The sequence below is a fragment of the Mesocricetus auratus genome, unplaced genomic scaffold, assembly GCF_017639785.1.
Source record: "Mesocricetus auratus isolate SY011 unplaced genomic scaffold, BCM_Maur_2.0 Super-Scaffold_100676, whole genome shotgun sequence".
NCBI classification, from domain to species: Eukaryota; Metazoa; Chordata; class Mammalia; order Rodentia; family Cricetidae; genus Mesocricetus; species Mesocricetus auratus.
In genome coordinates, this window is record NW_024429266.1 from 1,173,797 (window position 1) to 1,192,172 (window position 18,376).

At 42.3% G+C, this 18,376-nt stretch overlaps 1 long non-coding RNA gene across 5 annotated transcripts in view; it reads right to left on the reverse strand.

Annotated features, from left to right (window-relative positions):
• The window catches only part of LOC106022219, a 374,747-nt gene that overhangs the window by 178,380 nt on the left and 177,991 nt on the right, over window positions 1-18,376 (reverse strand). For 3 of the 5 annotated variants that reach the window (XR_005874114.1, XR_005874113.1, XR_001197245.3), the window contains exons 4-5: window positions 10,091-10,189; window positions 6,551-6,661 (exon numbers count right to left, since the gene is read on the reverse strand). This is a non-coding gene — a long non-coding RNA (uncharacterized LOC106022219). Of the gene's footprint in view, window positions 1-2,043; window positions 2,377-6,550; window positions 6,662-10,090; window positions 10,190-18,376 lie in introns of those variants that run through there. The other 2 variants (XR_005874111.1, XR_005874112.1) reach the window with 2 other exon arrangements.

The following is an 18,376-nucleotide window of genomic DNA, read 5'->3' on the forward strand; positions in this document are numbered from 1 at the left end:
CAGTGTGTACTGATGGCCTCACTGTGCTCTCCAGTGTGTAATGATGACCTCACTGCACTCCCCAGTGTGTACTGATGATTACACTGCATTCCTCAATGTGTACTGATGGCCTCACTGCGCTCTCCAGTGTGTAATGATGACCTCACTGCACTCCTCAGTGTGTACTGATGATTGCACTGCACTCCTCAATGTGTACTGATGACCTCACTGCACTCCCCAGTGTGTACTGATGGCCTCGCTGCATTCCTCAATGTGTACTGATGGCCTCACTGAGCTCTCCAGTGTGTACTGTGACCTCACTGTGCTCTCCAGTGTGTACTGATGACCTCACTGCACTCCCCATTGTGTACTGATGGCCTCACTGCACTCCCCAGTGTGTACTGATGACCTCACTGCACTCTACAGTGTATACTGATAACCTCACTGCACTCTACAGTGTATACTGATAACCTCACTGTTTCTCATTGTGTACTGATGACCTCACTGTGCTTCCCAGTATGTATTGATGAACATGTATGTATAAAGGCTTTGCTTTGCCAAAACAGTCTTAACATTTTAGTTACTAACTTCCAAAAAACTTTTTTGTCACAAAGTTACCTTGAAATTTTCTTTTTTATCAGAGAATTTTGATCTTCACATAACATCTTGTTTATTATATCTTTGTTAATTGTTGACTTCCCTCTTCATATACTTTGCTGTATTTTTAAAGAGTTATTTCTTAATCATGTTTACTAATGAGTCTTATGCAATTTTCATTTTCTCTTTGCTGATGATATTTAATATTTAGGGGCACTTTTTCCTAATTTGAGATATAACTTGCACTGGTCAGAGCCTCCACCTTTGTAGTGTAACACTGAGTATATAGTGTATAAGTATTTTCCTCACCCCAACTCTGCCTCTCCTGATCCCAGCCCAAGAAACTGCCCACCTGCTTCTGAAACATTACATTTTCTCTAGAATTTCAAATGAATAAAATCAGATATATATAAAGTAACTTCATTCATAAAATAAGTTGTATATATTTCATTTCCAGTATGTAACTGGCTAACATTTTCCTCTTGTTGCTCTGCTTCAAGGATTAAGACAAGGCATGACCACTCTAGGAATCTAGAATGATTCCTAAATGCATTCTACACACTAATAGTTGCAGATATAGATAAGTTTAGTTCATAGCCCTTACCAAAGAAGCATCTGTTTGCAATAGGCAAAGACCAATACAGGAAACCACAACCAAACATAGAGAATGGCATTCCTATGGTGCCCATCCCAGTAGATCTACCTATGATACAACTCCTATGGCCCAACGAGCATCCAGAAAGAGAGGGTAGAAAGACCGTAAGAACCAGAGGACCAAGAAATCTGCTGTGAGATTGTGTATCCAAGAAATGACAGAGAAGCTTCACACACGATACCTCAATAATATGTCTGTCTAAATAAGCGAAGTGACTAGGAGATAAATAAGCGAAGTGACTAGGAGATAGTGAGATCAAGTGGCAGAAGTAGTCTTCCTCCAGGAATGATCCCTCTAACTAGTTATCCAATACCAAGTGGTCAGCCCTGAAATAATTTACATGTAAGCAACACTAGATGGACTGAAGGTCATATATATGTGTGTAACAATAGTAATTTAAAAGAGAAAGCCAGGGATTTTAGAGGGAGTGGGAGGCCTGGGAAGAGTTGGAGAAAGGAAAGGAAATAGGAAGTTATGTAACTATATTTTAATTAAAATTAGAAATGTTGAATCAAAAAGAGAGGAAGGATGAGAAGAAGAAAAAAACAATTTTAGGGAAAGATATACAGCACTTTAGCTTAAGTGTGGAGTTAATGGATGTTATTGGTAATGAGCTTTATTCATCCTTCTTGGTAGAAACTTTTATGATTATCTCGCATTGAAGCTAACAAATGCTTTGTATTCATCTATTTAAATAGTCAAGTAATTTTCTCTTTTATTTTGTTGTTAAGACTAAAACTATTATTGCCTTTTGAATTTCAAAAATTCCTACTGAAAGGTCTCAAGTTCTCAGTTCAGGGGGGACACTGAGATGAATTGTCAGGGGAAATAAATTTATTAGAAGAATTATTAACACAATGGCCAGACACTTAACAGCATGACAGGGGGGTTGAAGAAAGGAATCAGGACACTTAAAGAAATGGGGTATCATCTCATAGCTCTGAGTAAGTGGTTTTATAGAAGGAACCTTTAGGTAGACTCTCTGATTCCCAAGCAATAAGATGGGAAGGGTGTGGGGAGCAGGATTTGTGGCCTCAATAACCCCTTTGCTGCAAACTTACTTCCACAGTTGAGAAATCCTGGTGCCTGGACATCTGTTAGCTAGAGGTTCATAGACATTGGACCTGGTAGGTTTCTGACAGTATCTGTAAGAGGAGAAGGGCCCACCTCAGGTATTGTGGCCTGAGCAGGAATCTGGTCTGGATTCTAACATTACATTCAACCAACATTAAACCATCACATCCAACTAACATTATGTCAAAACAAAATCTTTGGAATCAGATTAATCAGTCATGCGGCATTGTACTTCTTGTATATTATTAGATTCAGTATCTAAGTTTTAAGAATGCTGGTATCTATCAGGGCATGGTAGAAGATGCCTATTATCCCAGCACTTGAGAGGTTGAGGCAGGATAATAAAGGCCATGATGGATTGTGTAGTGATACCCTGCCCACACAATTGTCTCAGCCTGTATTCATACACAGTGGGCTGTCAATATCTGTTTTCTCACTGTGGTGTCTTTGACTTTGTTGCAAGTACTGCAGAAAAATAAATTGGAAATGATTCCTTTACTTTCCAAAAGTTAAATTCAATATTGATAGTATTTCTATCTTACACGTTTGGTAGAATTATAGGTGAATCTACATAGAAGGGTAGCTTTCTTAGTTTAAAAACATTAATGAATGCACACACATACACACATATTTACATATAAAAACATTGACAAATATATAAAACACCACTAACCACCATTGTATTATTATATACTGTATATTACTATACATGTATTACTAATCTGATACAATATCACCTCCTGAGTCAGTCTTGGTGACGTTTATCAAGTACTACGTATATTGATTTATTTAACTTGCTCACTTAAAGTTGACAATTATATTTTCCTGATATCTGTAGAATTTGTAGTGATCTCTCTCTTTCATTCCAATTTTGGTAATCTCATTTAAGTCATAATGGGGGCAATATTGTTTATATTTTCCACCTACTGACCTGCTTGCTGTCAATTTACAGCTGTAATTGTAAATCTGTCTAACATTATATCATTTACTTATTTTGAGATTTTATTAGTGCATATTTCTTTAAAACTACCATGTTGTTTCCATGAATTGACCTTTTAATCATCATTGAATGGCCCTACTTACTTGGTAATAAAAAAAATAAATGGCCTCAAATATCTGTGAGCTTGGTATCTCTAGTCCTAAAAGTCTGAGTTGAAAGTGATTTCTTTTAAAATAGCATCTGTACTGAACAGAAACAAGTTCTTTTCTCTTTACTCCCTCAACAATACAGTGTGATAGCTTTTTACATAGCATCTATATTGTGTTAGGTCTTATCAGTAATCCGAGGTGATTGAAAGCTTGTGAAAAAGGAGGGGGAATAAGGTGTACGCAAATACTGTGCCATTTTATCTGAGAGGCTGAGTCTATGTGGGCTCTGGAGAGTCCCTGCAGACATCCAGGCACAGCTGTGTCCTTGTTATAAAGGCCACTGTCGGGTAGCACCTTGTGCTTCTTTTGTTGAATGTGTGTGTGTGTGTGTGTGTGTGTGTGTGTGTGTGTGTGTGTGTGTGTATACATGCCCCAGCTTAATACTGTCTTCCTTGATTAACAACCACTTCATTCATTGAGGCAGTTCCTCAATTAAACCTAGAGCTTACTTGTCTAGTCTCGCTAGCCAGCTTGCTCCAGGGATTCCTTCTCTTTGCCTTCAGAGTACTGCAACTATAGAACTATAGGGATCATCCTACTCTAGAGATCTAAGCTTAGTTCCACACACTTACACAGCAAGTGTTTCACTCTCAGCCATCCACCCAGATCCTCCATTGGCCATTTGGCCTTCAGTTGAGGGTGAGTACAAAGCATTCATTCCGGGCTCTTGTTATTCTGAATTTGAAAGTTGAGTCCAGAGTCACTTTTGGCACTTAGACATTTTCTAGCAATTTGCTTTACTGAGCTTCTATTTATTCATCTGTTAAATGCCAAGCCAGAGCAAACTAAGGGAACATAAGAAGGAAAAAGACCTCTTACGCCAGGATCCGGTTTGTATTTGGAAAAAATTGTTAACATAATTGACAAAATTAAGGATGCTGACAGAGAGAGACACTACTCCTTTTGCCAAGAGACATCTCCAACAAAGGTGGTGAAGAACAAATGAACTGAGCTTGTTTATGATCAGAGTAATGTGACCTCAACACCCTCTTTCTTTCATACACCTGAACAGAGCATCTCATGAGGCCACATCACACTTCATTTACAAAGGGAAATACTTGTAGATATGAGAAATAAGTAAACCAACTTATATTTTACTTCATTCTAACACTTTACTTAATTTTCACAATTTGCTTACTCTTTGAATGTGGTTGCAAACTGCATTTTAAGTAAATTTAACTCCAAGAGACACATGCACACAGTGTAGCCATTGTCAGGATAAGTAAGGGTTGGCCTCACTCTTGAGAAGTCTACACCATCTCAGCGACATACTTCAATCCTTCACTGTACAGAAGACCTCTTTCCTTGTCCACATGTACCTCAGGCATATACTGCCTCTCAAGTCTGTATCATAAACTCACTAATTCTGCTCCACTTTTTCCTAAAGTTCTTTTCTGCAGGTCATTGATGACCTGGCTTTCTACAAGGTGGGGTAGAATAATATCACACATGTTGTAAATGCACAATTAGCTGGTGTGTATTAGTGTTACCAGGCCCAGAACTGAGTACCCTGAGTGCAATGGGAATGAATGCTTTTAAAGGTGTCCATAGGTTATGTTTTTTATCTTAATTGCTTCTCTTTATCTGTGATAAAACACCGTGGCCAAGGCAACCTGTAAAAGAAAGTTTCAGAGGGTTCAAATCCATTGTGGTGGAGTGAAGAAAGTGTTGAGAGATCACATCTTGATCTACAACTACAAAGTGGAGGGAGGGGAGAGAGAGAGAGAGAGAGAGAGAGAGAGAGAGAGAGAGAGAGAGAGAGAGAGAGAGAGAGAGAGAGAGAGAGAGAGAGAGAGAGAATATGTATGAGCCTACAGAGGCCATTCGTATTCAAACTACCACACTTATTTCTGAGTCTAATCCTTTTTTCATCCCCAATCTAAAGTTATTTAAGTCCCATCTGTAGACACAGCCTGCAATATGAAACCTATCCTGACCCTTAAGATGAAAATCTTCGGAGGATTCTGGCTATGTCTAGCTCTCATGCACATCCATTTAAACAAACTAGCAAGATACCTGCCTTTGCTTCTGGCATTCAAAGCTCCTTTCGTTATTAGATGTTCCTCACCCCTCCTAGATTTTTAAGGTGAGCTCTGGTGAACTTCAGAATGGGTGTAACCTCCTGGTACTCCCTTATAATTAATGTCTGTAATTAGCAGACACACTGCAGAGATTTGCTGCACAATAAGCCACACATGGACATAACTAGTTTGGAGGCCTCCAGGACCTGGGAGTCAGGAACTGATAAAGGGGTCTAAGAGGGTTAATGAGGCATGTAAGGATTAGGTGATTAAGGGACACACGTTCTTCTGGAAACTGTCACATCAGGGCTTCTTCCCAGTCCTGTGTCTTGTAACACAAATTTCTTGATGGGAGATGATGTTCATTCCCCCATGCTTTGGGTTTCTATCTTGGGGGACCTCTGAGGAGGGCAGAGATTTTCTCCTCATTTACTTGTATCTGCATTTTTATAGATAAATCTTTATCAGCAGGTTTGGCACTGTATCACTGAGCTACACTCCCAAAGCAGCAAGGTGCCCTAAGGTGGTGTTTTGACAGCATTCCCGGATAGTCTATACTGTTGAAGGAGGAAGGAAGCTTCCTTCTTCCATGAGTCTCTCTGGTTTTATTTCTCTGAATCAGTCAGGAAAGCAACCATGCAGAAGGTATTAAGTAAATCATGGGAATTCATTAAATTTTTGCTGGATGGATGAATCTTTTATTCAAAATACTAATTATTATTAATAGTTTTAATAGTTGTGGTTCACACTGGAGTTCCTGTGGACTCCTGTTCATTGGTTTGGCTAATGAATGGGGATGAGGACAAATCCCATGCACCAGAGGGATGTTAGATAGTTCAGATATGGAAAAGAACCAGCTCTACTGGATGCATTGCAGGAAATGTTTTTTTTTAATATTTTACTGATTTTGCATCTTTGATATAATTGATTAATGATATAATTGCATTAGAATATGGCAAGGGATGAAGGAAACCCTTAAGCCATAAGTTGTCCTGTCTACGTATGAGGGATCAAAGTGACCAGCTGTGTGGTTTTGCTCATCTAATTGTTCATGGAGGACTGTATCCTGACTCACCATTATTTGAGATTAGGCTGGCTCCAATGTATCCTGAAGGACATTTCTCTTCTCAAGGCTTGAAATTCCAGACTCACACTTCTATATTTTGAAAGTTAGAGAAACCCACACCTGGAATACAAAACAGGAAAGAACAAGATAACTCTACTGGTTAATGTTCTCATTGCAACTGGTAGGATAAAGCTCGAGGGGGTCTTATGTGGGGAACCTTGGCATATTCCCTGACAGGCAAGGGTGACTGAGGTGGAGGGACAAACACACCAGGTAGATAGAGCTTAAGTGACAAGTTTTATTAGAAAGCAGAGGGAGGAGGGAGGAAAGAGAAAAGAAGTAAAGAGACACAGAGACAGAGAGAGGACAGAAGAGAAGAGGGAGACAGGAAAAGTCCTGTCTGCCCCGGGGGAACAGCGGGAAGAGAGTGTAAGTGGGCGGGTCTGTCTTTTAAAGGGGTCCTAGATTACACAATTATGGGCTGACCGGGGTGGTGCCTGAGTGCATTCTGCCAGGTGACAGGGGAAGGACAGCACAATGCCTCAATCCTTACAGCAACTGAATATCAGACAAGAAGCATTGCTCTATTTCAGCTCAACATAATGGAAACTTGCATGTGACTTGTTACACTATCTCATATCAGGTAGCAAAGAAAGGGACTGGGCTGGAACCAGAGCCAGCAATAACCTATAAGCTCATCCCTAGTGACACACTATGGCCAACCATCCCAAAACTCCAATGTTCCTCAACCTCCCCTAACAGCTGGGAACCAAAGTGTTCAAACGCAGGCGCCTGGGGTTACAATGACAGACACCTATGGGTCTGGAGGTTTAGCTCTCATTTTCTTCTTTATTTCCAGTTGTTCTTGAAGATAATAATTATCATCACAGTTTCTGATGTCCCCTGTTACTTTCTGTAGCATTGAGCTCTGCATCTTGTGCTGCCCACCAGTAAGAAGGGAATGGTTGACATTTGTGGCAATCCTGTGAGATGCATTTGAAGACCCCCAAACACTGCACTGCCTGAAAATATCAGTATCATGCCAGAAATGTCTGCTGTGAGGAACCTTGATTGTTCATGTTGTGGGGACATTTGAAAGCCAGAAACCTGGAAGACTGGTCCCATCAGAGAACTTGCCCTGCCACTGTCCCACCCCAACTCATCATAACTGATGGAAAGCCTTCAGTCTACCCGCCCCTGGCAAGGCTTCCTGCAGTGGCAGGAAGAGCTCATGTGCACAAGGAAACGCTAGGTACAGCATAGCTGTATGGCATTGTGTAAAACACACCAGGGTTAAGGCTCTTCCTTCTACCAAGTAAGCCTGGGGCTGAGTGCTCCAAGATGGGCCAGTGATGTCCAAAGGCATGGTCTACAGAGTGAGTGGAAAGTCATTATTCTGTGCTTTCAAGTATGCTTCTTTCTGTGAACTACTTGTGGCGGTTTAGCCACTGATACATGGTTCATGTGACAGGATAACCTTTATCTTTGCTCAGTGTACATTAGTTTACAAAGCTGCACACAGCTAGCAGCTGGAGGACAGGATGACACAAATGTGTCGTGGTGGTCGCGTCTCTTGTTGCTGTCACCAGCACCTTGTGGCACCTGCACCATGAACAAGTCTAACGTATCAGGTGAGAGCCTGGAGATTTAAATGAAAGACAAGACATCTAGCTGTTTGTGCTAAGAGTGCGTGTGTGTCTGTGTGTATGTGTGTGTTTATTGCAAAGAGGGAGGGAGCAGTCTTATGTACAGACTTACAGCACAGTGGAAAAACCCCAGGTATAAGAGTTCGTGTTTTCATAATTAGAGGTTGATACCAGTGGGGTAAGACCGGGGCTGGAAGCCAGAACTAGAAAACAGAATGTTCCTGTGGTTATCGGCTGACAAGCAACTCACAGAGAACCCCGTGGGGGGCTGGAGCTCAACACTACCTGACTAGTAGCCAGTTAAAGGAAGATGTATTTATTTCAGATCACAGTTTGAGGGAGGGGATGCAGTCCCTCATGGTGAGGAAGGCATGAATGGCGGGAAATGGCTCCATGGAGGTGGGAGCTTCCTCACATCTCAGAGGAGTTGGAGGCAAAGAATGATGAAGGCAGGTGCTCAGCTGGGTTTCTCTGGAACTTCCTCAAAGAACTGAAAGGCTAAAAGGCATGGGTCAGGAATGCCCTGTGTTTCTTAACCCAACTGAGTTGGCCATCAGCTCTGAAAAATAGGACGTGTTCACTCCACACTTCTGCACATTTTTGGCACCTGCTTGAGATTGTTTAACCTTGGATTCTACTCTTCCCCTGGCCAAGGCAGGAACCTTGCCTCAGACGCAGATCTAGTTGATACTGAGTCTTCTGCTGAGCCAAAGTACCTGATGCCTGTGCTGGGACGGCTATTTCTGTCCCCCATGATGGGTTTATCCTGTTTACCCAGTTATTTGTAGGAGCAAACCTCACTGCTCTCCTTGCCTATAATCCCTACTTCTTTACCAGCTGTTTTGCTCTTACTCAAAGTTCATTTTTCTTTTGCCTCCTGGACTGAGTTTTGTCTCTCTCCCCTCCAAAATAAGAACTGGAATCCCCAACCAAGCTGCAGATCAAGCTACAGTGTTCTTATGGGTTTGACTCCTCCTGAGTATCCTGTATCTCAGACCAAAGAAACGACTCCACCCAAGCTTGGTTTAGTGAACCAGTGAGTTTGCTGGGATTATAGGAGAATAAGGGTCAGGGGTTATAGGAGCATAGATGACTCAGAGGCAGACGTGTTACCAAAATCCCCACTCTACCACGGGTGCCAACTCACAAGAGCCACGTCCCTGGAGCCCACAGTATGACTTGCAGGCAGCTTGGCTGGGAAGAGTCACCTCTCTCCCACCATCAACACTGTTTATGTGATCCTGTTTCCAGAGCATCTGGAGACTTAAGGATTTTGTTTGCTTCTTCATCCTTGCAAGTTTCTTTCCTTTTCTGAGTTTTAAAAGCTTCCTTATATGAAGATGGAAGGTTTCAAAGTAGATGAAATACCTACACAATGGAGGTTTGCTGGCTGCCAGACTGCTATGGACTCCCTAAAATATAGATTAAGTCCACAGCTCAACAAGAGGCTAATGGAGTCCTGTGTGCGTCTCCTCTCATCCCTGTATACGTCTTAACTCCAGCCTAGGTCCGAGTCCCTAATCGCACAGGGTTTCTTCTTCCTCCTGCTCTCACTAGCAGTAGCTGCCCTAACCCTAACCTTCCCTGTAATCAAGCTTCTGGATGCATGGGAACCCTCAATGCTATGTGTCCCTGGGATTCTTGGAGCACACTTTTAGGCTGTGCTGATGTCTGACATTTGGTGGCCTGTGATATGTGATTCAGCTACAAAAAGCCCCAGTTCCTTGTCCCAAGGACTTTCTGAGACTGACTGTTTCAGCATTTGGAATGTCTGTGACATTGAGTTGATAAAGGTCACCTGTGGAGACAAAAGTGACTCATCTGATGCCTGGAAGACACTGACGAGCTCATTATGGTAAGATGCCTGCCGAGGCTGTGCCCCCTCCATGGAGATGAAGCTCACGTGTGTTCGCAGCACTAATGATCCACTTGTGCCCAAATCCTTCCTCTTGATGGTTTGTCACCAAGGCTGTCCTGTCCTGTAAAGCCGCGTGACAGAAAGCTGTTGACAGAGTATTAGAAAGAGCTCAGATCTTTAAAACCAGGGATATGACAGTGAATCTTTTCAGTTTCCCAGTCTCCAAGGTCTGTGTCCTCTAACACGATTCCATTAAATCATAAAGATTAGAGCTTGTCAGGCCCTCTGTGTCCCTTTCCTCTGATTTGCAAAAATGAATGGAGGATTTGCTATTAATTTTTGTTGTTGCAGCTACAGAGCAAGCACCATTAACTATAGCTAAGCCATTAACCTGATTGGTATTAATCAGAAGTGTCCCAGGAGCCACAGCCATTGGAGAGGCCTGGGATGTTTTTCAGTAAAGGGGCTTTGTGGAATCAAATGAGAATTGATTGATGACCCAGAGTGTGTATCCACAGGAGGAACTGGCCACACTCTGGGTGCCTCACCTTAATGAAACTGCTGCCGGTCTCTGCATGCAAAGAAGGCAAGGGAGTGCAATGGCCATTTCCAAAGCCACTTGGCCTGGTGGACCACTCCACAGTGGGACTGAGCAGTACCGGCATGCTTACTGTTTCAACCAGTTCTTCCTGAGACCAGTGTTGTACATTTTTGAGGTAGAGAGAGAAACAATGTCCTGGTGTGTGTGTGTGTGTGTGTGTGTGTGTGTGTGTGTGCACTGAACAGGCTCATAGGTAACCACCTATGATGATGAGTGATATCCTGGGTGTTTTTGAGGAAGACTTTGGTTCAGATATGCTATTAAGTTCAATACCTCCCATAGACTCTGCGGTCCAGTCCCTTGCAGAGCCCATGCACATGTCTGAAACAGATGGCAGTGAACACAAAATCCCTAGCCAAGGCACAGGAGCAAAGTCAAGGAGTCCACCAGGGCATTAAACTCATGACCTTGAAGTCTCTGGCATTGCCCTGCAATTTACTGAGCTAACCAGACACAGATGCTTCGGACAGCAGAGTGAGCTCCACAGAGAGTGCCAAACCCAAACCTGTTCCTCACTGCTTGCCAAGTTCTCTTACTTACTGCACTACCCTCTCAAGAAGTTCCCCCTTTGCAATTTTTCTAAAATCTGTCCTGTCTATACCACCTAATAAACTTAAGACAACCATCCTGATTATTAAATAACATGTATACTCACAGCACTGCACAAAATGTTATTTCCTGTGAGAGATATTTTTGAGTTTGAAAAATAAAATTAAGCTAGCAAAAGGTTTCCAATAACTTAGTACTTGCTAATCTGTCCTTTTCTGTTTTAATCCCTGTTAATCTGCCTTTTCCCATATTACTCAGACACAGACAGCAATAACCCGGAGGGGACCCACACACAAGGTCAAGCCTCCCCTCACACTGCCTCTTGTAAGCTCCACAAGACATTTGAGGGTTTAGTGTTGGTTACTTTCCATTTCAGAAAAAAAAGACTTGAGAAAACACACAGTAGTAGATTACATGGTATATGGAAACACATGCTTTCCCAACTGCCGTGTCAAAGCCAAGATTCATGAAAACCCAGGGGAGGCACAAAGATGCAGAGGAAAAGACAACATAACAGGTAGTAGGTTTCATAAACATCATGCCATGCAAACCAGAAGATTCTTCAGAGTGGTTACAGGTATGTCAGACCTTGTACCTGCAGCTGAGTTGACAATCACCACATTCTCACACAACACCCACTGCAGAGAGTACACAGTCATGATGACTCCAAGGAGGAAATGAAAGCATGCCAAGGTGACTCTTAAAAAGACAGAAAGGCTATCGACAGGAGGGATTAGGTCTTCACAGAGGAAATCTGAGTGGGGGGTTGGTTGACTGAAGATGGCCATGGTCTTCAGTGTTGATGATAACAGGCCATACTAACAGCTACTGTCCAATTCTCACACAATTAACTGCCACATGCAGGTTATGGTTCCTAAGTTCAGGTTTCAACCTTTAAGCTGCATGCCATCTCCATGGAAGACACAGGGAGTTTTTTGTTTTGTTTTGTTTTTGTTTCTTATTACCTAATGTTCATAACATAGGGTACATAGGGCACAGAGACTATTGTGCCAAACAGTTTCAAAAAATATTTAATTAAGCTGTTAATTGATGAAAAGACATAAAGTAGCAGGCATTTTGTGTATTCTATGTCTCTCTGGTTTTCATTTAACATCTTCCATCCTTGACCCCATGGTTAGGATAGGCAGAGGCAGCAGTTGCTATAACATGGAGGTTACATGACCTTGACCAAAGCAGAAGGTGACTTGGATGAGAGTACCAATCCAATTGGGCAAATAGAATTCTTCCCTTTGGGAAACAAAACTGAGATTATACTCATCTGGTCTGTCTTAACTCTTCATTGGTAAGTTTTAATATCAGGTGGTGTGTGTGTGTGTGTGTGTGTGTGTGTGTGTATGTGTGTATGTGTGTGTGTATGTTTGTTGTTGAGAACATTGTTGTGCACTGAAGAGAGGGGAGTTGATCATTTGCGGGAACTAGAGAAGGTAGATTCACAAATTCAGGGAAAAAGAACTGAGAGACACAGGGGGATGCCAAAGATCTACTCACTCCATTTATGTAATGAATTTCCTTGTAAAATGCCTATACTTTTTATGATATGCACCATCTTTCTGCATAAGCTCATTTACAGGAGGATTTTTTTAATTGTTAGCTGTGAGTGCACTGTAGTATCTGATAGGCAAGGAATGGCCATTTACTAATTCAATAAATGCTTGCTGAGGATGTGTGACATGCCAGGTACTGTTACAGGGGACAGAGACACAGTAGAACAAAACTGACAGAATTCTCTGGTTCTCCTACACCAAACCTTCCCAGAGAAATATGTAGTCTTGATAGGGATTCCATGCCCACGTATGTTAGTCTGATTGTTTTCAGACACTTTGGGCTAAACGAACATGGCAAAAAGGCTTAGTCTAAAGGAGAAGCCCTCAGATCCTACCATTTGATAGACAGAACATTCCACACAGACTCAAGCTATGTTTCTGAAACTCTAGCAACTTTACAGTTACCTAGAAACCTTAAACCATAGCTTCTCCCAACCCTGAGCTTCTCACTCAAATAAACTGAGATAGACTTTGAGGGCATGCATCTCTATCAGTCTCCCAGGTGGCATTGCAAATCCTAGGATGCTCTTCAGTTATCCACAGTGTAGGGAATATGTGAGCCTAGGTCACTTAGTGAATCCTAACATCTGTTTACAAAATTAGCATCTGTCCTTCACAAACGCCACCCCCCCAACAAAAAGGAGAACACCCAAATGTCCATCAAACTATACATTTAAAGAGGCGGTATTGCAATACAATGGAATAATATTTAACTTTAAAAAAGCATGAGATACAGTTCCAAGCTACAACACAGATGAACCTCAATGATATGGTGCTAAGTAAAAGAACCCATTCACAAAAAGTGCATATGGCATGTCTACAACAATCAAATCCTTAGATGAAGACTGGTCTTGGTCAGGGGGCATAGGAGAGAAAGCTGTGGAGTCTCTGGCAACAGATATCTTATAGAATGATGACAATGTCTCAAACTGAATAGTAGTGACGTCCAATTTCTTTCCTAATGCATCATTAGGTTGATGGTAAAGACTCCTCCAGCCTCCAGCAGTAGACAGATTAATTAGAGAGAAGCATACAGGTCTTCTTAATGAATTCCCTATGACTAAAGTTTTCAGAAATGAAGACCCAAAGTAACAGGGAAATCTGTAGTTACCCTACAGAAGTCTCACTATCATGGGGAGGTGAGACAGAAGGAAGGCATCACGAGAAACTGAGAGAGTAGTACTCTCACATAAGACAGAGATGGAAGAGCCAATAGTCTCTAATGTAACTTTACATTTTTTAACCACTGTGAAAATCTGCTTTGGTATCTGAGAGTGTGAAAACCTGCCACACTCAATCCTCAAATAGGCTTATAATCTCTCAGGGGCTATAATAACTTCCATGAGGCCACACAACTAGAAAAGAAAGATGGGAACAAGCATGAAGCCCAGGAAACAGACCCTCAAGGCTACTACTCTCCCCACATCCTGCCTCACAGAGATCCAATATGTATTTGTTTATGTCTCTTAAAATTATACTTTTAGGATGGGGAGATGTTTACATTTGTAAGCTTCGTCCCCAGCATCAATACAAAAAACTGAGGCTGGCAGTAGGTGTCTATCATCCCAGTGCTGGGGAAGATCTCTGGGGATTGATGGCCAGATAGCCTAACTGAATTGATAAGCTCTGGGGCAATAAGAGAGTTTGTCTCAAAGACTAAAGTGTAAAGTAATCAAGAGAAATAGCTCTCATCTACCTTTGCCCTCCAGACAGATATACACACATGTGTACAAGTGCCTACACACATGCACACACACACACACACATGCAAGCACATATGCAAACACAAACATAAATACATAGATTGTTGTTTTGGTTGTCAGTTCTTTAATATTTAAAAATTTTCCTTCCTGTTCTAGAAGTAAAACAAAAATGCATGGCAAAAGCAGCTAAAAAGTGGAGGTCTAGCATTAGCCACCCCACCTGACAGCCCGTCATTAGTGATCCCCCTAACATCTAGAGCCTAGCTTCTCTTGACTATGTTTGGGTACCAGGTGGATCCTTGCCAGGATGGAGGATGGGCCCAGGTCACTCCATGGCCACTCCTCAAGGATGCAAGCCCTGTCTCATCTTATCCAGAGACATTAAAGAAAGCTGCTAAGTGTTGCACATCAAATTGATTTCATGCCAAGATTTTACTCAACCACAGGTGATAACCATTGATGTGTCAAAGCCTTACAAGAAGCATAAACACATCTGATGCAAAGAGCCCTTGTTTTTTAATGACATGTCGAATTACGCACCTTCCCTTAGATCTGACATCGGTTGGGGCTATTTGCTGGGAAGCAGAAATGAAACACATAAGGTCTCAAATTGGATTGGCAGAAAAGTCAGAGGACATTAGATTCAGAGATGACCATATATGTAGAGTTCTGGGGACTCTCTCTCTCTCTCTCTCTCTCTCTCTCTCTCTCTCTCTCTCTCTCTCTCTCTCTCTCTGCACTTCTCACCTTCTTTCCTCTGCTGAGCTGGTGGCACTCCAGCTCCTCTATCTCAAAGATGACATCATGTGTTTGTCCTCCTAGAGAGACAGCCTGCTACTTAGGAACTTCTTAAATCTACCCACAATCACGCTCTTTTCAGTCATGTCTGCTCAAGGTGACATGTCTTAAGACAAGCATTCTTAGCAGACATCCTAGCTGTCTGCTGTGGCTAAAAGTGGAGGCTGTCTCACAGGGGAGGCTTCCTCTCCTCCCTAGCCTGAGGGATGCATAATCACTTCTCTGATGATTTCTGTAGCTTTTGCTTTCCCTGAAATCTTTTTGTCCAGCTGTGTTTACTCTTTTTATTTTTTTGTATTCTGTCTGAAGAAGACAGAGAATTTGCATAATTAAGAATGACCCTAACCATCTCTGCTAATGCCTCCACTAAAACCTCTGACTGTCCCTGTTAACTAATTACATCTATCATTGTGTCAGGCAGGTAAAAGACTCCTTTAGTCTGTTGAGACAACATTATTCACCTGGGATTATCAAAGGTTTCAATTCTGGCCATTAGCTGAAATTGCTGGGGTCATTCATTATAGCAAGCTGTGTATCCCTTCCAGAGACACAGAGTAAATGCAGAATCAGGAACAGATTAAAGAGCCATGCATCAGGAGCTGGAGGCCGAGCTGCAGCCCTTCTATTCCTCAGAGCTTGAGGATGAAAAACGAAGAGGAAAATCCTCTCTCCCCTCCCTTAAAGCAGAAAATACTCCAAGGTTTTCCTTTGAGATGTTTTGCCCCTGTTGAAGTCACCTTATAAGTATCTGGTTTAAGAATCGCTAACAAAAACATGAGTCAGAAAATAAGTTTAGTTTAAACTAAATCCAAAATGAGACAGACAGGCTAGCTCCCTGTAGTAGCATGCCCAGTGGGCCATGGGTTGTATTACATAGCGACCTGTGCCATCATTATAGCAGAGGAGGTGTGGGACATGAAAGGCATCTGTTAAACTTATTCCATGTGTTGAAAGTGAACAAAGAGAGGCAGGTTAAAGATTACAGTAAGACAAAAATATCACGAAGGAGGATAAAAACATCATTGAAGGACATGAAATAGAGGTACGATTGTTCCTGGGCTGGGGAACAAGGCTAGGCAGCATGCCTTTTGTTTCTCTGGCACATGGCTTCACCTTCCCTGTTCTCCACAGAACATCCTTATCACAGGCCAACAAAGATATTTCTATATTCATCACAATCCACTGTACAGAAAAACTCTTTTGGACTTGGTAAAAAGATCACAAGTTATAAAACAGAATATAATGTCCAAATGAAGAGACAAGTTACATGAAATAAAGTTAATCAGCGAGTGAGGAATGGTAGCATATGACTAGGGAGGAGGTCAAGAGGACCATCTATGAGTCTGAGGCCAGCCTGGGTTACATAAGGAGTTCAGGCCAGCCAGGACTACATACCTGTCAAAAGTAAAACAATAAAAGCATAACTAGCAATTAAATAACATTGTTCACTAATAATATGTTAGTATGAGTCCTGAGGTGGTGGGGGGGGACACACAGTCTCCAATCACAATGTCCAATTTGCCTTCTTAGACACACTTCTGTGGGAACTCAAACGGGCGCAGCGCTCATTAAATGTGTGCTTGTCTTAACAGAAAGAGCAAGCTGAGAGATCACAGACCAAGCCATTAGAGAAACAACATGTCGGTTACATACATATAAGTGGTAGAATCTATTATTTTTCTTTTTTTGCATCAGTTCTTAGAAATCCGAGATAAAGACTATTCTTTTGTTTCCTGACAGTCTGGAGAAGAAAAGAAACGAAATCCAAGACGAGTAGGTTGCTTCCTACACATTTCAGTTGTACGTTAGGTGGGATGCACCACGTGGGGATGAGCAGAGAATAAAAGACACATTAGCTCTATTATTAGCTCCGCCACTGCTGGGCCTATCTGCATGGCGAGAAGGGTGCCACTCCCTCGGTGCAGCGACTTAGTAAAACGATTCCCTATGTTGGAAGATAACCTACAAACGTCACAAAAGTGACGGGCCTGGTTTCGGACGCTCTGCGGAACATAAAGATTTATATAAAAGGCAGCTCACTGAGAGGAGCGCAGCACTCAAAAACTTAAAAGTTTGAAAATGGGGCATGCGGACATCGGAGGAAGAGTCCTTCTGGCAGAGGGGCAGAGGATAGCCAGGATCCTCAGGGGGAATGTGCTGGGCCTGTTCAAGAAGTGTGAGCTGCTAGGCACTCCTTACAAAGGTGGGTGATGGGGCAGGGGTATTGAGGGGGATCTTGCAGGACCCGAGTGAAAAAATGAACATGGGTGTTTCTGTCCTGCCAGGTCCCACTGCCCTTCAGCTCCAAATAAACACATAAATGACATATTAATTATAAAATTGTTGGCTGATGGCTAGGGCTTCTTACTGGCTAGCTCGTTCTTGATTATTAACCCATACCTACTAATCTATGAATTTCTACATGGCCTTAGGTTACCAGAGAACACCTGGCATGTCCTGTCTTCCCAGTCTCTACATGGCTGCTCCTCTCAGCCTCTCTGCCTCTCCCCCCAGCATTCTCCTCGTCCCCTAGACCTGACTGTCTCCCTGTCTGGTTACCCACCAATCGGCGTTTTATTCATCAACCAATGAGAGGAACATATATACAGAAGGACATCCCCCAATCAGAGGAGTGACATGGAAAGGAAGATCTGTGACTCCTTCTGCACCACAGGCAGAAAGTGAATCGAGAGGACACACTAATTTCTGATTTTAAGAGCCTTCTTTTGGCCAGTGTCATTAGAGTAGCCTGTGTGCAGGGGCATGAGGAGGAAAGAAGGATGTCAAGTACCCGATGTGGGTGAGAGATAGGTGGCTGTAGCAGATGAGAAGCAGGAGCTGGATCTACCAGAAAGACTTGCTTCTAGATGAGACGAGGAATAAAAGAGCAAGGAGAAGTCTTTCATGATGCTAAGAGGTTTTCCTGGGTAACTGGAAGCATGAAGATGTCATGAGCAGGGAGTGAGAGAAACAGCTTTGACAGACTCCTATGAGAATATGCACTTGGTTTGGTGATCTCTTAAATGAGTTTCTATTAGCCACACAGGTGAGGCTGTTGAGCAGGCAGGCTTTTGGGTATTCTAGTATAATGTTCCACTTGAGGTAACTGATAGTT